We start from the raw sequence: 13,467 nt of genomic DNA, 5'->3' as shown, positions 1-13,467 counted from the left end.
TATTCCTAGTATATGCAGGGGAGATGCATGTGTTATTCCAGTCAAATCTCATGAAACTTTGTCTCCAGCATGTGTTAGAGCTCTGATGTCTGTGCAGGAGACAGGCTATAGCCAGAGAACATGTGTGCTGCCCTTCATCAGTGTGAATTCTAGCTGTGGTCATGCAGCAGCGATCTCCTCACATTTATACTCCAGCCAGGAATTCTACTACAGAGTTAAAATCATTTAAACATAAATTATGAAGCTAATTATTGACAATTAGAATCACATCCATTTTTGTATATATTTTCCACGAAGTATGGGAATTTTTTTTCTTAAGTAGCAAACTAAAATATTTTAGTCAATAGCTCATGTAAGTTTTTTTCATAATCTTTTTACTTACTCTTATTTGTGCAGAGATTTAAGTACATAGATATTTACATTTATGATGGTATTTGAGGGGAAATTTAATTTTAGATACTATGTTTAAAGCCTTAAAAGCTGTATGACCTCTCTCTTTCACCCCACCTTATTCTTCAGTGTAACGCCTTTCCTGTCAGGTCCCATTGACTCAGTGTCCCCATCAGTGTTGATTTTGACTCATTGGGCCCCTCACCCTATGCAGTGCAGGACCCTGTCTGACTGTAGGGCAGCAGGTAGACTCCAGCTTTGTGACTTCTGCAGGTAGCCCAGTTCTTAATTTTCTCACCTGTAATCTGGGGACAGCACCTCCTGAGGAGTGGGGGAGTTGTGCCCCATGGGGGTAGGGGCACAGGTACCGTGGGCAGGGTGGTGCTGCGTGGGGAATGAGGGGGGCGTGGGCGCCCCATGGTGGGGTGGGGAGTGACTAGCGCCCCATAGAGTGGAAGAGTGAGGAGAGCACACTTCACTACTCTACCTGAACCTGGCACGGGGGAAACAGTCAGTAAAGGTTACCTGTCATCTTCCTGTAAAACAAAAAGTGTCCAGAAGCCCGGAGTAGCGCCTGTCTGAGCCCTGAAGGTAGGCACCAGCTTGGCTCTGTGGCCATGTGGGGCAGCCGTTTCTTCTCCTCTTAGCCCAACCTCCTCTGCCTCCCTCTTCTCTCTCTCTCTTTTTTTTTTAAATAAACTTGTAGATTTCCTTGGTATTAGCAAAATATATCTCACAATGGAAAGGGCATCTTTTGCATTTTGCAGAATTAGATTTAAATCCTTGCCCTGTCATTTGTCAGTCTCACGGCTTGGTGTGAGTGTGCTCTGGGTTGGCGGGCACTCGGCTCCTTCTTCCCCCCAGCCAGAAACCACAGTACCTGGGAGCTGGGCTTGGATAGCATCTCCATGGTAGCCACTCCCTCAGCACCTTGAGTGTTAGTCCCACAACCTAAGGGGTTGTGAAGGTGCTGGAGGCTGGGACTCATGGACATAGTGAGTTAGATGGCCTCGCCCATGTCAAGGAACCAGGAGGTGAGATCCTACTCCATGTGCAAAGGGAGGGAGTGTGGGTACTACTTCATCAATAGCATTAATGACCCTCCCACACATGGCTGCGGATGAGGTTTTCCAGGGCTTTTCCAGACAGTGAAAAAGGAAGAACCTTGCAGAAGCCTGCAGAATGCCCGTACTTGAGGCGCTCAGCAAAGGAAAAGTAACAGCAAAAGTTAGAGAAGAGAAAGTTGGATGAGGAAGGCATTCCAGGAGGTGGTTGGTCCCCAGCAGTGTGCTGGGTGAAATTACAACAATTGCAGTAGATTTTTGGGGTGGAATGGAGATGTGAGGGAAGGTATCAGAGGTCTTTCCAGAGAGTTCCAGTGAGAGGGGCTGGGGGAAGGGAAGGTGAGTGTATCTCAGGCAGGGAGCATGGAGAAAAAGTCTGATGGATGATACCACAGGGAGAGGACCTACCGATTATGTCTGTTTCTTGTGGAAAAAAATCAGGATCACAAAGCTATTAATTCAGTATAAGAAGAGAGGACCTTAGTTCATCAAGAAGAAGAATATTAACTATGGAAGAATAAGTTTCATGGACAGCCAGCAGTAACTGAATATAAAAGCTAAGCTGACTTAACAGAGAATATGTAGTGTTGCATGAAGAAGAGCCTCCATCTGAAATACAGTACAGCTGCTTGATTTGCAGAAAGTATTTACAGCCAATTTATTGTTTTTATATTCTGCTTATTTCCTACCTTCATTACTGTGTGTATAGGAAGACCATGCTAATTTGCAAAACTGTTTTAAGTTCCTAGGTTTAAAAAGGCTTCAGAATCAATGTTGATTTAAGAAAAAAAATATAGCCATACTAGTTGACGTAGTGTAGTTGATGAAGACCATGGTATGGTTTGAGACAGCCCCTAAGAGGCTTGAGAAGAGTTTTAGCCTAACAATTTGGGCTCATAAATGGTTGAGCATGTCAGGACCCAACTGTTGTTGGAACCATAAATATATAATGGAGTCAGCCACAAGTATATTAAACATGAGGCCAAAGTTCAAGAGCCCAGAGCAGAAGCAAAGGAGGTGGACTGTTGGTTGGCAAAGGGAGCATGAGGGTCTACAAGGCATTGGTGGGCATGGGGCCTGTCAGGCCTAGGACAAAGAGGGACCAATGCTGCCCACAGAGGGGCCTAGCAGACCATAATAGAAACAGTCACAAGTCACGTTTTCTGGAAGAAGTGGAAGCATAGAAAGTTGTGGTCAGACTGAGCAAGTCTGGGTAGTGACTCTGGGAGCAATTACTGATGTTAAGATTTCTAGTACAACAATGAAAATGAGCTGTTGAAGTATGGAGGCTATAATAGACCTTGAAGTATCCAAAATTCCAATCTTTTCTGTAAGAGTTTGAAAGTAGCCATGCCTTCTTTTAAAAAAAATATGTTCTATAGCCATGGCCATAGAAAACATATGAAGACAAAGTGGTCATCGTTTCACATGTACTTTTATCCAGTAATTTATTTTTAAGAAGACATTTTAGTAGTGTTACATGCCTCAATTGCTTGTAGATTTCTTACAGTATATGGTTTAGTTTAACAAATACTGTATGGATTGATGTGCCTTCTTTATTTCTTGATGAGAATGATGCCATCCTTTAAAGCAACTTCATTTGGCTATCACTGGAAGACTCCCCTCACCCTCACAGCTCTACTGGCCTTGGGCACTCGGTCCATCTGGGTGGCCGTCTCCCATGGCTGGTTCAAGCACCATAGCCTCGTTGCTGTTGTCGTCCACCGTGGGCGTTGTCTTGTGCCGGGGTGATGTCTGGGATCTAATGCATTCAAACAAAACAGAGAAATCATAGTAGTCATTGCTGAGGGTTTGGTGGGTTGTAATCACAGTAGTGGTTGCTGAGGGGATGGTATGTTGGTGGTGTTTTCCCCTATGTTGTAATCATAGTAGTTGTTGCTGAGGCGATGGTGGGTGGTGGCGTTTTCTCATTTGTTGCTTTTCTGTGAGCTGATAGAGCAGGTGGGGTGCAGGCACAAGGTCTGATACACGCAGGCTCCAAGGGATGCGTCTCAGGCCTCCATGGGCATACCCTTTGACCTCTGATGTACCTGCACTTGTCCCACCCACCTGAGATGCTCTGAGCTCTCAGACCACCACCAGCCTATGCCCTTCCCCAGCTCACAGCCCTCGCACCCCACCTTCAGGAAGACTGTACCGGTGCCTGCCGCACCCTCCTCTCAGACCGCCAGAGTCGGCGTTAGCATCCTTTCCTCATGTAGACCATCCCTGGGTGGGGACCAGAAGACCCAGATTCTCACCTAGCCCCAGACGTCCTGAACTGGAGCTGTGGCTGCAGACAGGAGATTTGTTTTTAACCCCAAGGCTGTTCTGCTGCCTTTCAGGGTTGAGTACTACCACCCTGGGCCCCATGCCCTGTCCCCTCTGTGTAGCTCAAACCTAAGATTAAAAAAAAAAAAAATTCCTGTTTAAATTAATTGAAATACCACTGAATTCAGCAAGGCACTTGTCAGTTCATTCTTTTAGACTGGTCCTTCAAATTGGTTCTTAAAATCTTATTTAGTAATTCTGTGTAATCTGAAGATGCAACTTTATGCTTATGACCAGAGTTTAGTGTTGTGTTTTTTTTTTAATGTAAGATATTTTATCTAGACATGGGAAGTAAGAATAAATCCTACAATGTTAGTTGGGGGAAAATTCTAAGGTAAGAAGAAGTTCTGGAAGCTCATTTTCAGGATGAGGGTGTTTTTCCTCATCACAGTGTTCGCTGAGCACACATTAAAGGAGCTAGTGGGCTTTACACAAAGCTCGAGAGTTTTATTTTAAAACTTCGAGCATATCAAAAGTTTTTATTACTAAGCACTTACTTTTAAAGTAATATTTGGTGAAAGTTTAAATTACAGGGACTGCAACTTGAGTAATCAACTGCTTTATAAAACCTAGCCTTAGACATATTGAATAAGATGACACTTGATTACATTTAAGAGAGAGAAAATTCTTAAGGAGGTTGAGGAAAATCAATTGTGACAGGTTGCCATTTTCACGCCATTCATAATAATAAGTTGCTCAGAGCAAGAACATCAAGGATGAAATGATAATACAAATTGCCTCAAGCAGTTACTGTAATCCCTTGGGGACATTGATTTGTATTTCTAATAAAAAGATGCTTTCAGACATCTCATTGACAGGGAGACAGGTGATATGTGCCATTATGTGAATTAGAACTGCCTCCTATTATGGGAATCGTCGTTAGGCATTTTCAGATAATAGGACAAAATAGAATTAGCTATGGTATACTTGGCAAGTTGAAATATCAAGGCAATTTTGGAGAACAGCTTAGTTATTTAAAAAAGGATAATTTCCAAATATTTAAAAAGTTGTGTTATTTCTATTAAAATAGAATAACTTTATTTTTCTCTGTTTTCGTGGTTGTGTACAATCACAGCACCCCTTCGTTTTTTTAATGGTTACCTTCTTGAGTAATAAAATATTTTTGGACTTAAACACTTGTTTAAATATGTGATCATGTGCTTCACGAAAGAGCTACATGTTGTAGAATATAGCATTACAGTCAATCTGCATAGATAAAAAGACTTTTGGAATTTTTTTTGGATAACTGTAATTAATATTAGCAAATCATAGTGTTTCAGAGCCTCATCAGGAAAAGATTAACTGGAGAAACAAACCCACAATAAAGTAATTCACCCGCACATCGACGAGGCACAGTTTGGCTCTTGGATTATGACAGTGCTTGCCGCCTTCGCCTGCATAACCGGTGCTCTGATATTACAGCTGCTCACAATTAAAAGTTGGGCCTCTTCGTCAGCAACGTGAGCATAAATAAACTTATTTCAGGAAAGCAGTAAAGATGCAAAATGCTAAATGTTGAAAAAGCCATCCTGAAGCAACATCTGGGACAGAGTGCTCTATCAGAGCACATAGCAAATATCTAACTGGGACCCTTGGATTAAGTCCCCTAGCCCAAGCCCACTGCTCTTGAGTCGATTCCAACTCTTAACGACCCTACAGGACAGAGCAGAACTGCCCCCATAGGGTTTCCAAGGAGTGGCTGGTGGATTTGAACTGCCAACCTTTTGGTTAGCAGCCAAGCTCTTAACTGCTGCACTACCAGGTCTCCATTTAGTGAAAAGGGCTTACTAATCAGAAGCTCTGGTGGCGCAGTGATTGAGGGCTTGGCTGCTAACTGAAAGGTTGGCAGTTTGAACCCACCCAGCTGCTTTGCAGGAGAAAAGACCGGGTGATCTGCTTCTGTAGAGATTACAGCCTGGACAGCAGCGTGGCCCAGTTCTGCTCTGTCACGTGGGGTTGACTTGACGGCATACAGCTAATCGTTTGTTGTGTATTAAACGATTGTTTGACAGTACTTCATCAATCTTAAACACTCTAGCTAAATTCTTTAGAATCAGAATTCCGCCTAGAATTATCATTCATTCAAAGCAAGTATTTTAATAATTTTCTTAAATTTTTTTTATTAACTTTAATCGAGCTTCAAGTGAACGTTTACAAATCAAGTCAGACTGTCACATATAAGTTTATATACACCTTACTGCGTACTCCCACTTGCTCTCCTCCTAATGAGTCAGCCCTTCCAGTCTCTCCTTTCGTGACAATTTTGCCAGCTTCCAACTCTCTCTATCCTCCCATCCCCCCTCCAGACAGGAGATGCCAACACAGTCTCAAGTGTCCACCTGATATAATTAGCTCACTCTTCATCAGCATCTCTCTCCTACCCACTGTCCAGTCCCTTTCATGTCTGATGAGTTGTCTTCGGGGATGGTTCCTGTCCTGTGCCAACAGAAGGTTTGGGGACCATGACCACCGGGATTCCTCTAGTCACAGTCAGACCATTAAGTATGGTCTTTTTATGAGAATTTGGGGTCTGCATCCCACTGATCTCCTGCTCCCTCAGGGGTTCTCTATTGTGCTCCCTGTCAGGGCAGTCATGTATTGTGGCCGGGCACCAACTAGTTCTTCTGGTCTCAGGATGATGTAGGTCTCTGGTTCATGTGGCCCTTTCTGTCTCTTGGGCTCTTAGTTGTCGTGTGACCTTGGTGTTCTTCATTCTCCTTTGCTCCAGGTGGGTTGAGACTAATTGATGCATCTTAGATGGCCGCTTGTTAGCATTTAAGACCCCGGACGCCACATTTCAAAGTGGGATGCAGAATGTTTTCATAATAGAATTATTTTGCCAATTGACTTAGAAGTCCCCTTAAACCATGGTCTCCAAAACCCCGCCCTTGCTCCGCTGACCTTTGAAGCATTCATTTTATCCCGGAAACTTCTTTGCTTTTGGTCCAGTCCAATTGAGCTGACCTTCCATGTTCTTAAATTTTTTTTTTTTTTTTTATACTCTTCAATTCCTTACCCTGAGCCCATAAAAATTGTTAGAAATCTGTGGAACTTGTGATAATGACTTATGTGTCATGCCATTTCCATCTCAGTCCATATGAGCTTACAAACTACTCTGAAGTATTTCTGATGAAAGCCTTTTTAGATGAATAAGACACGTCTGGTAAGACTGAGAGGAGAAAGGAAGTGTCAGATCTTCTTTGTAGAGTTGTAGTGAATGTGGACCATGGATGGAGGACTGTTTTGTTACTCAAGACTAAGATAATAAAGTTTGCCTGTTATTTTGAGATTCTCCGTGTTGTTTCCCAAGGAAGACTTCTGCAGCTGCCAGACTGGAGTGGGCTTGTGTGCCGCACGTGCTCTGAAGTTATCACACAGACTGGCCTCACACTCTCAGTGGCCGTGGACGGGCCATTGTGTGGGTCAGGAGGGTTTCGGACCAGAGGCTAGTGAGCAAGGAGACCCCACGTGAAGGTCTTTGTGCAGACTCAGGCTCCCCTCGGCTCTCTTGCCCCCACTGGTACTTCACCTTGGATGCTGCAGACTGGACATGGGGTGGTTGTTGGGGGGGAGCTTGGTGGGGTGTGAGGGCCTGAGAGGCAGGGTGATGGGCTGTGAGGTGCTTGTAGGGGAGCTGATGGGTGTGAGGGCCTGTGAGGCAAGGCGAGGGGCCCTAAGGCAAGGTCACCTTTCCTCTGGAGGCCCTGCCACCCTTCACCTGGTTAGGGGCTCCCATCAGCCCATGTCGTTACAGACACTTTTGATGGAACCAGTTGTACACGGGGGGCTTCTGCTCCACATTGTGCGCTCTTGTTCAGAGAGCCCCTTCCCCTAGATTGTGAACTCCGTGGGTTTAGGGTCCACTCACCAGGTCACCAGTGTTACCGCAGTCAGCTAGCGTGGTGCCTGCCACATGTATCGAAGGACTGGGTTATTTTTGTTAGGAATAGTTCATGTTTTTTCCCCACCATAGTTACCTTTTTCTAAGCAATACTTTATAAAATATTCCTCAGAAACAAATCTTAACAAATCTGGTTCCTTCTTAGTCACCGTTCATATACCTGAAAATATATTCTGAATGCTAATGCTGTTGGATTTGAAGTTAGAATAGAAACTGCACCACACTTTTTTTAAAATGGTATTAATAAAACATGTATCATAAATATAACATAAAATTAAGTAACTTTTTTTTCCCCTGTGTATCTAGCATTTCAGCTAATAATTATCTTTTGCCAAACTTTAAAATGTATCCCATGAGTTTAGCTTTAGCTACTAGACCACGCTGCTCCCTGCCTAGGGTTCCCTTCAGGTGCAGACACCACAGCCAGCAATCTCTGGAGGCTTCGCTTTTAAACTGCTCAATTCTGTCAGCATGGAAAAGCTCTATTTTTTAAAGTTAGTGAAATTTTTGAACTCTATTATTTGAACACAATTAGAACACAAAACATGACCACAGACATTTTGTTTTTAACTACTGTGCACATTGAAATTGGTGCACCACTTTATTTCTGATGGACACTTTTCAAGAGGCAACAGGAAAAGTTCAAATGGGTGCAGACATCTTAATGGAGGCTTTGCCAGCTTTTCTTCCGTGAACAGAGACTCCCAGCCACAGTGCCTCAAGAAATACTAGCTGAGACCTTGACTGTGTGAGACTCCCAGCATTACCATATCCTTCAACACCAGGGGGCGTGCTGTGGAGCCAGGTGGGGGCTCACTCGCTGTGGCTGTCCATGGGCCACAGGCACAGACATGAGGGTCAGTCTCCACACTTGCCAAGGGTGTTGGGCACTGTTGTTGAGAGTATTAAAATGAGATCGGGTTTGTAAAGAATTTGGCATGATGGCCGGGCATTGCCGGTGCTGAGAACACCTCAGATATCTCACTTGTTCTCCATAGTGCTGTCCTGTGTGTTGAACATGCTGGGTGGTGTGTGCCTTCATCCTGTCGGCAGGCTGACCTCAGGGTGGAGGAGCTAGTTCAAAAGGCAGGAGCAACCAGCAGTGGGGCTTGATGACAAGCACAAGGCCAGGAGCCCTTCAAAGACCAGTGTCTTACTTCACAGCCCTTCACAGGGATTTGTGGAATTATTTTTCCCTCTTGGATAAGGGAAGCACATTGGTGATATTTTGCTTTGGCCACAAAAGATTAGATAGATGCTTATAAGGAGATACTGATGAAGGAATGAAGCAATTCATAAGTACACCCCAGAGACTTGTATTAATTGGCTCTTATACTCCCTTGAAACTTCTGAATTTCTCAAAAAACAAACAAAAAAAACACTGTTACAGACAGAACTATAACTAAAGCATGTGTTTTAATTAGTCATCTTATTTTTTGAAGCAAACCTAGTTCACAAAAATTATACTATCAGAACGGGTAACAAAGAAGAATTGCTTACATTAAAAGTTTATAAATATATCAAAAAAGTTTCACCCTAACATGAAGGATTCCACCTGATTCATTTTGTACAGACACACCCACATGTGCATGGTCTTGAAAAAGAGCCATCACTTCTTTATAGTTTTCTTTTGACTGATTTTAAGGGGGAGTGTAACTGGAAATCTCGGATGCTCTCTGGTGTCTGCGTGGCTGCTGTGCCACCATAACAAGTTGCGGTCATCATAGAGATCCCCACCGTCTTCCTGGGAAACATTGGTGCATGATGGCTGGAGCACGGTCTGAAATGTGGACATCTGTCTCCTCAGCCACCAGTGCCACCACACAGCTGCAGGGTGACCCAAACGAGGACTTCATTGCCTGCATTAGGCCCCTCTGAATAGTCACCATGATCCTGACAATGTGAGTGGCTGCTGGGTCTGAGGCTGGCTGGGGAGTCCAAACAAATGGCATCTTTAAAGCGAAGAGAATCAAACGGAATCCACCATGGGCACATTTGCTTCTGTCTCTTCTTGTCATTGGCGCGTAGTAAACCCTTAGTAACTATTGGTTTATTTTAGGTGTGACTTGCTGTGCTAGCATTAGAGAGAGTAGTTTTTTGTTTGTTTGTTTGTTTGTTTTTAGTTAATGTTCCACATTAAGAGACCCCAAAGTTAATGAACAGACTTGAGAGGCGAGGCCTGGGACTCAAACTCACAGCCTTCGATACAGATGTAAAATACAAGTATTTCTCTTCATCATTGTAATGTTGATAGCTGACACCAGCTATGTGCCATGGTCTTGTGCCATTGCTAAATGCATGATGGACATACTCCCACCGTGTGAAATAAAGATAAAAATTAGAAGTAGGAAAAAAGATAAATGTGACATTACTATACGTAAGGTTTGTTTACCTGTGGAAATGAGCAATTTAGAGAAGGATTTATTTTGTTTTGGTGGAATATGTAGTCATTCAAACAATAATTTTTTTAAGTTAAAGTCAATAATTTGTTTTTTATTACAATTATAAAAATGGTTTCATAGCCTTAAGATACAGACATGGTCTGAAACACAGTAGTATAGAGAACAAGATTTTCATAATGGATCAACTTAATATGTTTCTAATTCCAAAAAAAGAAAAACGATGGCTTCCAAGGTTTAATTTCAGTCTGAAATGATGAACTTGCCCCATACTTCAGAGCAACGGAGATGGCACTGCAACAGTGTCACTTCAGGGAGGTGGCCAGTGCTCCTGCCTATCTGCACTCAGTTAATCACCATGGAGGCCATTCCAGGTTCAGTTTCCTCATGCTCTTCAACCACTTATCCTTTTTGGTGCTATAGTCCTTAAACCTCGGCCTTCTGGATACAGAGATCATAGCATCTTTAAGGGTAGCTTATGAATGCTAATTAACTGAAATGAAAAATAAATGGAACTTGGGCTTTTAAAATTATCCATATTGTCTGTGTTATTTCCAGAATTCTATTTAATGCAGATTTTAACTTGCTAGTGGTTAAGAACTCGTCTGGTAACCAAAAGGTTGGCAGTTTGAATCCACCAGCCACTCCATGGAAACCCTATGGGGCATTTCTCCTCTGTCCTATAGGGTCACTATGAGTCAGAATCAACTTGACGGCAATGGTTTGGTTTGGTTTAGGTTGTAATTATATATGCTGCTTTTGTTTTAAAGCTGAGCATAGTATATTAAGGGGAGAAAGGGGGATGTGAGAGCTGAATCTGTTTTATAAAATGAGATTTACATGCTCAGAAGGGATGCGTATGTGTGATAAGTTTCAAGAGTGAATAAACAGTAATTTAGTTATTTTCCCTCTAAAAGTGAATATAAATAATTCAAGAAGTATAAAAATGTGTTAATCTGTTATTTTGTAAGTGCTATAATCTGCGGTTTCCTAAACAAAATGGCAGTTTCTTGGCCATCATTTTGTTACCCTTTGAAGGGTGGCACCTTTATTTGCTGGTAATACAGCCAACATTTGTTGTTTGAGTTTACGTGTCAGCATTGATGGTTATGTACAGGTGGAGCGATTTGCTGCCTTTACTAATTAATGTAATGTTCTTTTCTGTTTAAAATATTTCTATGTCACTTTGTCATAGAAGAACTTTTTGGGATAAGCTGTGTTTTGAGATAATAAACTGAATATTAACTGTTGATGTATCTGTGACTATCCCCTCTTGAGATACTCCCCCCGCCCCGAAGCAGTGACAGTGTATCTGTGACTGTCCTCCCTGGAGACCTCCAGGTACAGTGATATTGTTTCTGTGACTCTTGCCCCTGGAAACCTCCAGGTGTAGTGACTCCTGGTACAGTGACACTATCTGTGACTGTCCCCCCAGGAGACCTCCAGGTACAGTGACGTTGTATGTGTGACTGTCCCCCCAAAGACCTCTAGGTGCAGTGATGGCGTATCTGTGACTGTTCCCCCTGGAGACTTCTCAGTGTGGTGACATTGTTGTGACTCCCCCCGGAAACCTGTAGGTGCAGTGACATTGTATCTGTGATTGTCCCCGCTGGAGACCTCCTGGTACAGTGACACTGTATCTGTGACTGTCCCCCCAGGAGACCTCCAGGTGCAGTGACATTGCATCTGTGACTGTCCCCCTGGAGACCTCCTGGTACAGTGACGTTGCATCTGTGACTGTACCCCTAGAGACCTCCTGGTGCAGTGATTACGTAACAGTGACTGTCCTCTCTTGAGACCTTCTCAGAAGAAAGGCCTGGCAATCTACTTCCAAAAGGTCACAGCCGTGAGAACTGTATGAGCACAGTTCTACTCTGACGCACGTGGAGCCTCTGTGAGTCAGAGCGCACTTGATGGTAACTGGTTTTATAATTGAATAGATTTCAAAAGAGAGAAAGATCTGCAATGTCAAAGTAGGTTGTTAAAAAGCAGCATTTTAGCTTAGGTTTGAAAAGAGGTGAGGGAAATAAAAAATTAGATTAAAGGAGAACTGTTTTCATTTGTATCATGTCAATAACAAGAGGAAGAATAGCAGCTAGCACTGTAAGTTTGCAAGTGACTGGCATTGTGTGGTTTTCGGAGGGCCTGGGATAGGTGGCGTTTTGGGCCACGTGGGGTTAGAATGCAGAGTGCTTGAGTGGAGCCCAGAGGCTGGGTCACCAGGACAGGCCAGTGTTCCAGACACAAGGTGTCAATATCGGAAGGTGGTTTGCCTCTGAAGAGTTTCAGAAAGTCAGGCCTATAGGTATTGTGAAGCATCTGGGCACAGGACCTGGAGGGGGTCCTTGGGGAAGAGAAGTAGAGGTTTGCCTTAGGCTGTCTGCAGGGGCCATCTTCAGTTCTCTTATTCCCACCACTCCACAGTTAGTACTGATTCTGTGGTTCTCACCACTCCACAGTTAGTACTGGTTCTCTGGTTCTCACCATTCCACACTTAGTACTGGTTCTCTGGTTCTCACCACTCTACAGTTAGTGCAAGTTCTCTGGTTTCCACTATGTAACAATTAGTATTATTTCTCTGGTTCCCACCACTTCACAGTTAGTTCTAGTTTTCTGGTTCAAACCTCTACATGGTTAGTGCTGGTTGTCTAGTTCCTACCACGTCCCAATTAGTATTAGTTCTCTGGTTCCCACCTGTCTTAGCCATCCATTGCTGCTTAACAGGAATACCACAAGTGGGTTGCTTTAACAAAGAGAAGTTTATTCTCTCACAGTCTAGGAGGCTAGAAGTCCAAATTCAGAGCACTAGCTCCAGGAGAAGGCTTTCTTGCTCTGGGGGAATGTCCTTGTCATCGGTCTTCCCTGGTCAAAGAGCTCTCAGTGTGGGGACCCCGGGTCCAAAAGTTGCACTGTTTTCCTGGCTCTTGTTTCGTGGTTGTATGAGGTCCCCATGTCTCTCTTCTTGATTCTCTTATATCTCAAAAGAGATTGACTTAAAATAACAGCCTAATCTTGTAGATTGAGTCCTGCCTCATTAACATAACTGCTGCCAGTTGCACCTCATTAACCTCATAGAGGTAACAACACATAGGAAAATCACATCAGGTGACAAAAGGTGAACAGTCACACAATACTGGGAATCATGGCCTAGCCAAATTGACAGATATTTTGTGGGGACACAGTTCAATCCATGACAGCAACACTTCACAGTTCTAGTTTTCTGGTTAGTGCTGGTTCTCTGGTTTCCACCATGCCACAGATAATACTAGTTCTCTGGTTTCCACTGCTCCACAGTTAATACTAGTTCTCTGGTTCTCACCACTCCACAGTATTAGTTCTCTGGTTTCTGCCACTCCACAGGTAGCACTGGTTCTCTGGTTCC

The 13,467-nt window shown here is 43.5% G+C and overlaps 1 protein-coding gene across 11 annotated transcripts in view; it reads left to right on the top strand.

Moving 5' to 3' along the window:
* The window catches only part of ATP9B (ATPase phospholipid transporting 9B (putative)), a 243,155-nt gene that overhangs the window by 119,458 nt on the left and 110,230 nt on the right, over positions 1-13,467 (top strand). The gene's annotated exons all lie outside the window — the stretch shown is intronic.

The sequence above is a fragment of the Loxodonta africana genome, chromosome 11 (assembly GCF_030014295.1).
Source record: "Loxodonta africana isolate mLoxAfr1 chromosome 11, mLoxAfr1.hap2, whole genome shotgun sequence".
NCBI lineage: Eukaryota > Metazoa > Chordata > Mammalia > Proboscidea > Elephantidae > Loxodonta > Loxodonta africana.
The sequence above is the reverse complement of the archived record's forward strand: the minus strand, read 5'-3'. Positions and strand labels throughout refer to the sequence as shown.